General features: G+C 39.6%; 1 non-coding gene across 1 annotated transcript; it reads left to right on the top strand.

The window, feature by feature from the left end:
• The first annotated feature begins 621 nt into the window (after window positions 1-621).
• LOC128289332 (small nucleolar RNA R71) lies at window positions 622-728 on the top strand. Its single transcript, XR_008278941.1, has one exon. It is a non-coding gene; the product is annotated as a small nucleolar RNA R71 (small nucleolar RNA).
• Window positions 729-12,980: the final 12,252 nt, after the last annotated feature.

The raw sequence follows: 12,980 nt of genomic DNA, 5'->3' as shown, positions 1-12,980 counted from the left end.
ATGCTTGCTGATTTTTAAGAGTTGTCTCGGTGTTTTGGAAATGCCTTTCATATACCGCTATGAATTTTGTTAGCATCTCCTGAAGGTTCAGTTTCTTTTCCTACTGGTAAGGTGGTTGTTGAAAACCCGGAGGATGTTGTGGCCTTTGATTTCCTTGACCACCCAACGAGAAATTGGGATGGTTCCTCCAACCTGCATTATAAGTGTTACTATACGGGTTATTTTGAGGTCTAGAGTTATTACCCATATAGTGAACTTGTTCCTCCTCGGTGCCAGGGTTGAAGGGTGGATAATCTAGGTTGTGCATTCCTCCATTTGAATCTCACCTCATCACTGGATGTACTTGAGTAGAACCATATAAACCATCAATCTTTTTATTTAAAAGTTCTACTTGGTTTTATAGCATAGTGACCGCGTCGAGGTTGAAAACACCAGCTGCTTTTGTCGGCTTTGTTCTTATGACTTGCCACTGATAGTTATTCAGTGACATGTCTTTAATAAATTCATAAGCCTTTTTAGGTGTTTTGTCGTTTAAAGTTCCAACGGTGGCTGCGTCGATAAGTTGCCTTGTTGAGGCATTCACACCATTGTAAAAAAGTCTGAACCTGTAACCATAAAGGCAACCCATGGTGAGGGCACCTTCTCAATAGGTCCTTGTATCTCTCCCATGCATCATAAAGAGTTTCTAGATCCATCTGTACAAAAGAAGAGATATCATTCCTCAATTTAGCTGTTTTAGCCGGCAAAAAATATTTAAGTAAAAATTTTTCGGTCATTTGTTCCCAAGTAGTGATTGACCCTCATGGTAACTAGTTCAACCACTGTTTAGCCTTATTTCTTAATGAAAAGGGGAATAACCGAAGGCGAATGACATCATCAGAAACACCTTTGCTTTTAAATGTGTCGCAGAGTTCCAGAAAATTCGCTAGATGAGTGTTTGGATCCTCGTCCTACAAACCATCAAACTGAACAAACTATTGTATCATTTGAATCGTGTTAGATTTCAGTTCAAAATTATTTGCAGCAACAGCAGGTCTAACTATACTCGATTCAGTTCCTGTTAAATTAGGTTTAGCATAATCATATATAGTACGAGGAGTAAGATTTTGATTAACTGGATCAGCAGCAATCACAAAAGGTACTAGGTTTTCCTGATTTTTAGCCATTTCCTCGGTTGTGGTGTGAATATCGTCCTCTCACTCTTCCTCTATGTATCTTAGGCTTTTCCTTATTTCTATTTGGTTTCTGCGGGCTGTGCTTTCGATCTCACTATCAAAAAGTAATGGTCCTGATGGGTTTCTTCTAGTCATAAACTATAAAAACCTGCCACAAGTAAATAAAAGAAAATTTAGTGATATAAACAAAATTAAAATAAAAATTAAATTGCAATAAAATAAGTGGCTAAAGTAATAAAAATTAAGCATTCCTAATATCTTAGTCCCCGGCAACGACGCCACAAACTTAATGGTCGTGAAACTAACTAATAATTTGACTTAAGGCAAGCGCACCTATCGAACAGTAGTATAGTCATGGTGAGACCGGAATATCATATCCACGAGGACTAAAAATACTACTAGTTACTCTCTTTTTATTATCTAACCTAAGAATTTAAGGGTGTTTTTAAACTAAACTAATTTTCTAATTTATCTAAGATCACGACAGAGGCAAAAGTTGGAAAATACTTTAGGAAAACCAATTAAGAAGATAATACCCAAGAAAGAATCCACCTAGACTTCACTTATTACCTTTATCTTAGACGATTTATTCACTTGACTTATTCCATAGAAATCCCTAATTTATGTTAATATCTCTCTCGAGACTAAGAACAACTGAATCTAGAAAATATCTTTCTAATTAAAACCCCCATTGTCGCATTAACTCGATCTATGGATTCCTTTATTAGATTTGACTCTAATCCAACAGATTTATGTCATCCTAGCTCTAGGATTGCATTCAACTCCGCTTAATTATGACTGATCTACTTTTAAAAAGGGACTTTTGCTCCACTGAATAATCACATCAAAAACCTGGATTAATATCCTAAAATATTAAAGCAAGAATCAAAACTCATAATTAAGAATAAGAACAAGTATTTATCATATAAATCAAAGCATAATAAGATTCGCCATAGGGTTCATCTCCCTTATGTGACAGCCCAAAATTGACCCTAGTCGGAATGTGGTTTCGGTACCACAAAACCGAGGCATAAAAATAATTTAAATTTTATTTTGATGCCTATAATATGTGTGTGCTCATGTGTGAATTTTGAATTCTTTGATTTAGTTAATTTGATTGTGAATTGAAAGAAAAAGGACTCATGTGAAAGGATTTAAAAATATGTAGCTAATTTCAAGAGGTTAATAAAGGAATGAAGCAAAATAAATGGAGTTGCATGTCAAATACTCCATTTATTTTGAATGAGTGGCCGGCCATGTCTAGATTATGGGCAAGGGGACATGTTTCCAACATGTTTAGTTAGTGCATTATGTAGAAAGAATTAAGAAATGAAAAAAAAAATGAGCATGGATGCCCCCCCCATGGTGCCGTAGCTAGAGAGAAAGAAAGAAAAAAAGTTGTCATTCATCCTTTCTTTGAGCAAAGACTAAGAAAGAAAAAACAAAAAAATTGTTCATCTTTTCCCCTCCTTCCTTTGGCCGAAATTCCTAAGAGGAAGAAGAGATTTTTGCTTCATTTTCTTTGTTTAGAAGAGATCTAGAAGGAGATTTGGCTAAACTTGCATCAAGATTAAGGTATGTATGAGGTTGTGTCATGAGATCCATGCTTGTTTTGGTTGCTAACTTGATGTGCATGTTAGCCATGGTTCAAATCCTTGTTATGCCATGAAAAATGTGTATATATGTTTGCACATGATATTTTGATTATGAAGAAAGTGATAAATATGTTTGTTTAAAGAAGAAATTTGTTGAAGAATGTTGTGAAATTTGCATGTACATTCGGCCTAGTACATGTATAGTGTGAAAAACCTTGAAATTATTTTTGATTTTGTGTATTTATGACCATGTGTAATCGGCCACATGAGTAATTTGAGCACTTGATGTTATGTTAAAATTCTTGAGCTTAAATATATGGATGTATGTATATGTGGCCATATAATGGCGTTTTGGTTCAAAGGTTGAATGATAAATTATAATAAAGTGAGATGATATGAGATGCGAATGTGATTTACTAGTAAACATTATTGATAGAAATATTGAATGCTTCTACTTGTATTCATTAAGCTCAAGAGCAAAAGGAGCTAAATCCGATAAAGGGAAGGAAAAGTAGTCGAATAGCCATCGAATCGTTCGACAACATCCGAGGTAAGTTTTGATATCGAAACTTAGATTTTGATTCAATTGAATGAAGTAATAAGCAATCGAAATTCTGCCTTGTATATGGCCATTGAGCGAAATGATATTTTGTTAAGTGAATTGTGCATAAAAGTTTTGTTGTGAAAATGAAACAAAGATGTGTATGAATGTTCGAGTGATATCGGGCTAAGCCCAAGGCAATTGTCTGACTATGATATCCGGGCTAAGCCCAAGGCAATTGTGCAAGCTATGATACCGGGCTATGCCCAAGGCAATGTGCGAGTTGTGATATCCGGGTTAAGTCCGAAGGCATTTGTGCGGGTTACCATAACCGGGCTATGTCCCAAGGTGTTTTGAACAGTAGCTATATCCGGAAAAACTCAAAGGTATGTGATTTGAAATTTATAAGCTGCTGGAAAATTTTCAGTTATTGCATTTGTGAAATCCCCAACAAGGTATGTTTTGTGTGTGCTTTGCACACTATGAGTAAATGCGTACGAATATTCGCTCTAATGATAAATGAGCTATCGGCATTAACTAGGCCGTTATTTGTGTATGAATATAAGAGTTGGGATTGTGAAGTAAGCATGTCTTTGATAAATTGTGCATATGAATTATTGTTTAGCTACTTGAATGCTATGCTTTGGTTGTGTGTATATTATGGCTCGAAACTTACTAGGCATAAATTGCTTACTCCGTTTCTTTGTTTCTCTGTTTATACATTTTGCTCGTTAGCGATCGGATTCGGGATCATAGAAGTTGAAGTCAACCACACTATCAAAGCCCTTTTTGGTACTCCTTTAGTTGAGTTCGGATATGGCATGTATAGGACTACCCTCGGTTATTTTTAAGTACTTGTGATGTATATGTGTACGGCCATGCGAAAATGGTTCGTAATAGTGGAGTATGGAATTAGACCATTTGTGGTTTGTAATTATATATGGTTTCATGATGTGATTATGGATTGGAATGGGAGTGTTGGTCACATGATCAGCCATTGGAATGGCTAAATATGATCATATGTGGAACCATGTATGGCAAGACCATAGTTGGCCCATGGAGACTACAAATTAGGTAAAGCCTACCTTAAAAACAGATGCTGCCAGCTGCAGTGACGTGGATGGGGAAAATCACCAAAATTTGTAGGAATGGTGCTAAATAGTGAATAAATTATGTGATCGAACCTTGACGAGTCTATTTTCATATGAAAGTAACGAAACGATCATATGATCAGTATACCGAGAGATATTAAAGTTCTCGTGAGACAGGGCCAGAACGGTTTCTGGGTCCCCTGTCGTGACTTTAAAAATTCACTATAAATTATCCAGAAGGAATTAGGAGTCATACCTTATATTTACAGATTCCATTTTGAGTCTAGTTTCATTAGAAACAAACAGCACCAGTATTAAAGCCCTGTACAGAGAGATATTCAAGTTGTAACGCGCGAAGGTCAGAGCAGTCGATCCCTGTAACATGGGTGACTTTAACTAATAAACTGTACCAATTGGCCCGACCAAAAATTCTAGAAATAAATCCATGGAAGGATATATGAGTCTAAATTCAGGGAAAATTTATGGAATCAGTTTCCGAGTTTTGAAACTCGAGATATGATTTTTAAGGCGACAGTGACGCAGTTTTCCAGCCTGTCTGGAAATGCCAAATTGGTTGGTGCTTTAAGAGGACTTGGCTCGTTAACCCCTCGCGTCCGACACAGGCGATGGTCTCGGGTTCGGGGTGTTACAATTTTATTGGTATCAGAGCCACGGGGGTAGTCGATTCTAGGACTACCGTGATATGTTTGGGGTTTAGCTATACATGCCATATAGTGATAAATTGATAGTGTGGTGATTTCGGCAATCAATTTGTGTTTGTTTATAGCAATGGATCCCGATCCCAACCGAGCAATAGCGATGATGTGGAGAGTGTGGCGCTGCTCCGCGCAAGGGACAGCGCCAATGACTCTCAACCTATGGCCAGCAATCCGAATAATGAGGCTAGGCAAGCCTTTTATAGCGTGATGAATGATTGGTTCAACCAATACATTCGAACTAACACTACTGTTCCACAACCTCCATTTCGACTAATGCAACCCCGCACCTACAATACCTCCGATGGCCGACCAAATAAGGTCAAGTAAGCCCCGATCGACAGAATTAAGTAAACATGGGGCCACTGAATTCAAGGCTACGGATAGCGACGATGCCGAGCAAGCTGAATTTTGGTTGGACAACACTATCCGGGTGATCGATGAGCTATCTTGTACACCCGATGAGTGCTTAAAGTGTACCATCTCCTTGCTACACGATTCCGCCTACTATTGGTGGAGTACTCTGACTTCTGTGGTGCCTAGGGAGCAAGTGACTTGGGAATTCTTTCAAACCGAGTTCCGAAAAAAGTATATCAGTCAGAGATTCATCGACCAAAAGCGAAGGGAATTTCTTGATCTTAAGCAAGGCTCTATGTTAGTTACCGACTACGAACGAAAATTTGTGAGGCTTAGCCGGTACGCGCGAGAATGCATTTCGTCCGAAGCTATTATGTGTAAACCCTTCGAGGATGGGCTGAATGATGATATAAGGATGTTCGTTGGCATTCTCGAAATACGAGATGTCGTAGTACTTGTTGAGCGAACTTGTAAAGCCGAAGAGCTTAGAAAGGAGAAACAAAAAGTTGATGTGAGAACTGGAGAATTCCGAAAAAGGTCCTCGGGAAAGTCTCTTCAACAGCATCGAAGAGATTTCGAGATGATGTGAGCTGGTCTAGAGGCGCGGGCTTTTCTAGACGAGATCGCGGTCGACCCTGTGACCACACGAGTCACTTGATCGCCGATGGTGGAAATGATCGCCGAGAGAGGCGGAGTGTGCGCATTGTGGCAAGTGGCATTCGGGGTGTGAGGTTCCGTGATCACTCTGTTATAAGTGTGGATCGGTGACCACTTTATCAAGGATGCCGAGGTTGCTTGAACAAAATGTAAGTCAAAGTGGAAACCCGAGTGCTACCACTGCTCGAGGTAGGCCATCCAGAAATGCGAGCAATGCTAGTGGCGGTCAGAGAGGGCCGAGAGATGCTACAACAAGATCCAAGGCTCGTGCTCCTGCTAGGACTTATGCCATACGTGCACGCGAGGATGCTGCCTCACCAGATGTCATTACCGGTACATTCACTCTTTTCGATACAAATGTGATTGCTATGATTGACCCTGGTTCTACTCATTCTTATATATGCGAAACCTTAGCATCCAGTAAGACTTTGCCTATTGAGTCTACTGAGTTTGTAATTCGGGTGTCAAACCCCTTGGGTCATTACGTGCTTGTCAACAAAGTGTGTAAGAAAAGTCCCCTAGTGTTCCGAGGTTCTTGTTTTCCGGCGGACTTGATGCTTTTTCCGTTCGACGAATTCAACGTTATTCTTGGTTTGGATTGGTTGACCATGCACGATGCGGTTGTAAATTGTAAAAGCAAGACTATCGATCTGAGGTGCGCAAATAACGAGATAATTCGAGTTGAGTCTACGGACTTAAAGGGGTTGCCAGCTGTAATATCAGCAATATTGGCCCAGAAATATGTAAGAAAAGGGTGCGAAGCGTACCTTGCGTATGTGCTCGATGACAAGGAGTCAGAAAAGAAACCCGAATCTGTGCCAGTGGTTTGTGAATACCGGATGTTTTCCCCGAAGAATTGCGGGTTTACCACATGTTCGGAAATAGAATTTGGCATCGAATTGGTACTGGTACCACTCAATTTCGATAGCTCCGTATCGTATGGCACCAACGAAATTAAAGGAGTTGAAAGCTCAGTTGCAAGAATTGGTGGATAAAGGTTTTGCTCGCCCGAATTTTTCACCTTGGGGTGCACGAGTGTTATTTGTGAAAAGAAGGATGGAACCATGAGGTTGTGCATCGACTATCGTCGACTTAATAAGCGGCGATAAAGAACAAATATCCGTTACAGCGTATCGATGATTTGTTCGATCAATCGAAGAACCTCGGTGTTCTCGAAAATAGATTTGAGATCGGGCTATTATCAATTCTGAATTGAGATTGGACGTACCCAAGGCGCCTTGAGCGAGATATGGTCACTCGAGTTCCTAGTGATGCCGTTTGGGCTTACTAATGCCCTGCGGTATTTACTTATTTAATGAATCGGATCTTGAGACCATATTTGGATCGGTTCGTAGTCGTGTTCATTGATGGCATCTTGGTCTATTCAAGAAATGAGACCGAACATCTTGAACACACGAGGTTAGTCTGCAAATTTTACGGAATAAGCAATTATATGCTAAGTTCAGCAAGTGTGAGTTACGGTTGAGAGAGGTTAGCTTCTTGGGTCATGTGGTATCTCATCGAGTATTGAGTCGACCGAATAAAATTTTAGCCATACTTAATTGGAAGCCTTGAGAAATATTCGAGGTTCGGAGCTTATTGGGGCTTGCGGTTATTACCGACGATTTGTAAAGGTTTCTCAACGATAGCCACGCCAATGACGGCTTACTCCAAAGGGATGTTAAGTTCGAATGAGCGGAAAAATGTCGAAAAGTTTTGATCAATTGAAAACTTATTTGACCGAAGCCCTAATTCTAATGCAACCCGAAGCGGGCAAAGAGTTTGTTATTTATAGTGGCGCATCCCTACTCGGGTTAGGTTGCGTATTGATGCAAGAAGGTCGAGTTGTGGCCTGTCGTCGAGGCAATTAAAGCCACACGAGAAAAATTATCCGACCCATGATCTCGAATTGGTCGCCATCGATTCGCCTTAAAGATATGGCGACATTACTTATTTGGTGAGAAGTGCCATGTGTATTCGGATCACAAAAGTCTCAAATATATGATGACTCAAAGAGACTTAAATCTGCGACAAAGACGTTGGCTCGAGTTGTTAAAGGATTATGAGCTGGTCATTGACTATCACCGGAAAAGCGAATGTGGTTGCGGATACCTTAAGTCGTAAATCATTATTTGCTTTACGAGTGATGAATGTACACTTGTCTGTTCTACTCGACAATGTGTTAGTAGCTGAATTGAAAGCCAAACCATTATTGATACGCCAAATTCGTGAAGCTCGAGAAAGTCGACGATGAGTTGGTTGCAAAAGCGGCTGAGTGTGTTCGAACAAGGACTCGAATTTCAAATCGATGATGACGATTGTTTGAGGTTCAAAAGTCGTCTGTGTGTTCCAAAGAATTGAACTTATTTCGATAATTCGAACGAAGCCCATTGTAGCCGAATGGCAATCCACCGGAAGTACGAAGATGTACAACGATTTGAAACGTCGGTTTTGGTGGCATGGTATGAAGCGAGACATCTCGACTTTGTTTGAGATGTTTAATATGTCAACAAGTGAAAGCGGAACATCAAGTGCCTTGAGATTACTTCACCGATCACGATACCCGAGTGGAAATGGGATCGAGTCACCATGGACATTGTATCTGGACTGCCATTGTCAGCGAGTAAGAAGGATGTGGTTTGGGTCGTGGTAGATAGATTGACTAAGTCGGCTCACTTTGTCCCCGTACGTACGGATTTTTCAATGGACAAACTAGCCGAATTGTACGTTTTTCAGATTGTGAGATTGCACGGGGTGCCTATTTCCATCGTGTCGGATAGAGATCCGAGATTTACCTCGCGATTTTGGAAAAAGTTGCAAGAAGCTTTGGGTACCAAGTTGCATTTCAGCACCGCCTTTCACCCCAAACCGATGGTCAATCCGGCGGATAATTCGGATACTTGAGGATATGTTGAGATGTTGCATCCTCGAGTTCGATGGTTCATGGGAACAGATTTGCCGTTGATTGAATTCGCACAACAACAGCTTTCAATCAAGTATTAAGATGGCACCTACAAGGCTTTGTACGGTCGTAAATGCCGTACACCATTGTTTTGGACCGAGCTCGGTGAAAGGAAAATTTTCGGGTGGATTTGATTAGAGATGCTGAGCAGAAAGTGAAAGTAATCCGTGAAAGTCGAAAATAGCCTCCGATCGTCGAAGTCGTCGCGGGATCTGAAGCGTAAAGACATCGAGCATCGGTGGGAGATAAAGTGTTTCTCAAGGTTTCACCTTGGAAAAAGATACTCGATTCGCCGTTAGGGCAAGTTGAGCCCGAGGTTCATCGGGCCATATGAGATATCCGGCGAGTCGGTCCGGTGGCATATCGTCGATTTTGCCCCGAACTCGAAAAGATTCACGATGTCTTTCATGTTTCGATGCTTGACGCTATAGATCGATCCATCGCACGTGATTAGTCCATCGAGGTTGAAATTCAAGCCAATATGAGTTATGAGGAAGAACCGATTCGTATCACGCACGTGAAGTGAAAGAGTTGCGAAACAAGCGGGTTCCGCTAGTGAAAGTGTTATGGCTCAAACACGGGATAGAAGAAGCTACTTGGGAAACCGAGAACTCTATGAAAGAGCGATACCCAACCCTATTTACGATAAGATTTTCGGGGCGAAAATTTCTTAAGTGGGGAGAGTTGTGACGACCTAAAATTGACCCTAGTCGGAATGTGGTTTCGGTACCAAAAACCGAGGCATAAAATAATTTAAAATTTATTTTGATGCCTATAATATGTGTGTGCTCATGTGTGAATTTTGAATTCTTTGATTTAGTTAATTTGATTGTGAATTGAAAGAAAAGGACTCATGTGAAAGGATTTAAAAATATGTAGCTAATTTCAAGAGGTTAATAAAGGAATGAAGCAAAATAAATGGAGTTGCATGTCAAATACTCCATTTATTTTGAATGAGTGGCCGACCATGTCTAGATTATGGGCAAGGGACATGTTTCCAACATGTTTAGTTAGTGCATTATGTAGAAAGAATTAAGAAATGAAAAAAAATGAGCATGGATGCCCCCATGGTGCCGTAGCTAGAGAGAAAGAAAGAAAAAAGGTTGTCATTCATCCTTTCTTTGAGCAAAGACTAAGAAAGAAAAAACAAAAAATTGTTCATCTTTTCCCTCCTTCCTTTGGCGAAATTCCTAAGAGGAAGAAGAGATTTACTTCATTTTCTTTGTTCGAAGAGATCTAGAAGGAGATTTGGCTAAACTTGCATCAAGATTAAGGTATGTATGAGGTTGTGTCATGAGATTCATGCTTGTTTTGGTTGCTAACTTGATGTGCATGTTAGCCATGGTTCAAATCCTTGTTATGCCATGAAAAATGGTATTTGGCCAAGGTTGATATTGTGTTAAAGCCATTGCATGCTAAATATGAAGCTTGCTAATGATGCATGCAATGATGGATTGACTACTCTTGAAATTTCTTTGTAGCAATCTTGAGTAAGACATTGAGTTCTTTGTTTAACCATGACCAAAGTTCAATGGGGTATGGTTGTGATGTATTCGGCCATGATGCATTCATGAGCATGATTTATGCTTGTTACTTGATTGGTAAAAATTTGTGTTTTAGAGGGTTATGAACACCTTGAGATTCGGCCATGCACCTATATGTGTATATATGTTTGCACATGATATTTTGATTATGAAGAAAGTGATAAATATGTTTGTTTAAAGAAGAAATTTGTTGAAGAATGTTGTGAAATTTGCATGTACATTCGGCCTAGTACATGTATAGTGTGAAAAACCTTGAAATTATTTTTGATTTTGTGTATTTATGACCATGTGTAATCGGCCACATGAGTAATTTGAGCACTTGATGTTATGTTAAAATTCTTGAGCTTAAATATATGGATGTATGTATATGTGGCCATATAATGGCGTTTTGGTTCAAAGGTTGAATGATAAATTATAATAAAGTGAGATGATATGAGATGCAGAATGTGATTTACTAGTAAACATTATTGATAAAAATATTGAATACTTCTACTTGTATTCATTAAGCTCAAGAGCAAAAGGAGCTAAATCGGATAAAGGGAAGGAAAAAGTAGTCGAATAGCCATCGGAATCGTTCGACAACATCCGAGGTAAGTTTTGAGTATCGAAACTTAGATTTTGATTCGATTGAATGAAGTAATAAGCAATCGAAATTCGCCTTGTATATGGCCATTGAGCCGAAATGATATTTTTGTTAAGTGAATTGTGCATAAAAGTTTTGTTGTGAAAATGAAACAAAGATGTGTATGAATGTTCGAGTGATATCCGGGCTAAGCCGAAGGCAATTGTGCGAGCTCGATATCCGAGCTAAGCCCAAGGCAATTGTGCGAGCTATGATACCGGGCTAAGCCCAAGGCAATTAATGCGAGTTGTGATATCCGGTTAAGTCCGAAGGCATTTGTGCGGGTTACCATAACCGGGCTATGTCCCGAAGGTGTTTTGAACGAGTAGCTATATCCGGATAAACTCCGAAGGTATGTGATTTGAAATTTATAAGCTGCTGGAAAATTTTCAGTTATTGCATTTGTGAAATCTCCAACAAGGTATGTTTTGTGTGTGCTTTGCACACTATGAGTAAATGCGTATGAATATTCGCTCTAATGATAAATGAGCTATCGGCATTAACTAGGCCGTTATTTGTGTATGAATATAAGAGTTGGGATTGTGAAGTAAGCATGTCTTTGAGAAATTGTGCATATGAATTATTGTTTAGCTACTTGAATGCTATGCTTTGGTTGTGTGCATATTATGGCTCGAAACTTACTAAGCATAAATTGCTTACTCCGTTTCTTTGTTTCTCTGTTTATAGATTTTGCTCGTTAGCGATCGGATTCGGGATCATAGAAGTTGAAGTCAACCACACTATCAAAGCCCTTTTTGGTACTCCTTTAGTTGAGTTCGGATATGGCATGTATAGGACTACCCTCTGTTATTTTTAAGTACTTGTGATGTATATGTGTACGGCCATGCGAAAATGGTTCGTAATAGTGGAGTATGGAATTAGACCATTTGTGGTTTGTAATTATATTGGTTTCATGATGTGATTATGGATTGGAATGGGAGTGTTGGTCACATGATCAGCCATTAGAATGGCTAAATATGATCATATGTGGACCCATGTATGGCAAGACCATAGTTGGCCCATGGAGACTACAAATTAGGTAAAGCCTACCTTAAAAACAGATGCTGCCAGCTGCAGTGACGTGGATAGGGAAAATCACCAAAATTTGTAGGAATGGTGCTAAATAGTGAATAAATTATGTGATCGAACCTTGACGAGTCTATTTTCATATGAAAGTAACGAAACCATCATATGATCAGTATACCGAGAGATATTAAAGTTCTCGTGAGACAGGGCCAGAACGGTTTCTGGGTCCCCTGTCGCGACTTTAAAAATTCACTATAAATTATCCAAAAGGAATTAGGAGTCATACCTTATATATGAAGATTCCATTTTGAGTCTAGCTTCATTAGAAACAAACGGCACCGGTATTAAATCCCTGTACGGAGAGATATTAAAGTTGTAACGCGCGAAGGTCAGAGCAGTCGATCCCTGTAACATGGGTGACTTTAACTAATAAATTGTACCAATTGGCCTGACCAAAAATTCTAGAAATAAATCCATGGAAGGATATATGAGTCTAAATTCAGGGAAAATTTATGGAATCAGTTTCTGAGTTTTGAAACTCGAGATATGATTTTTAAGGCGACAGTGACGCAGTTTTCCAGCCTGTCTGGAAATGCCAAATTGGTCGGTGCTTTAAGAGGACTTGGCTCGTTAACCCCTCGCGTCCGACACCGGCGATGGTCTCGGGTTCGGGGTGTTACACCTTAAGTATTTA

The sequence above is a fragment of the Gossypium arboreum genome, unplaced genomic scaffold (genome assembly GCF_025698485.1).
Source record: "Gossypium arboreum isolate Shixiya-1 unplaced genomic scaffold, ASM2569848v2 Contig01116_ERROPOS33580488, whole genome shotgun sequence".
Taxonomy (NCBI): domain Eukaryota; kingdom Viridiplantae; phylum Streptophyta; class Magnoliopsida; order Malvales; family Malvaceae; genus Gossypium; species Gossypium arboreum.
Note: the sequence above shows the minus strand (reverse complement) of the source record. Positions and strands in the feature narration are given on the sequence as shown.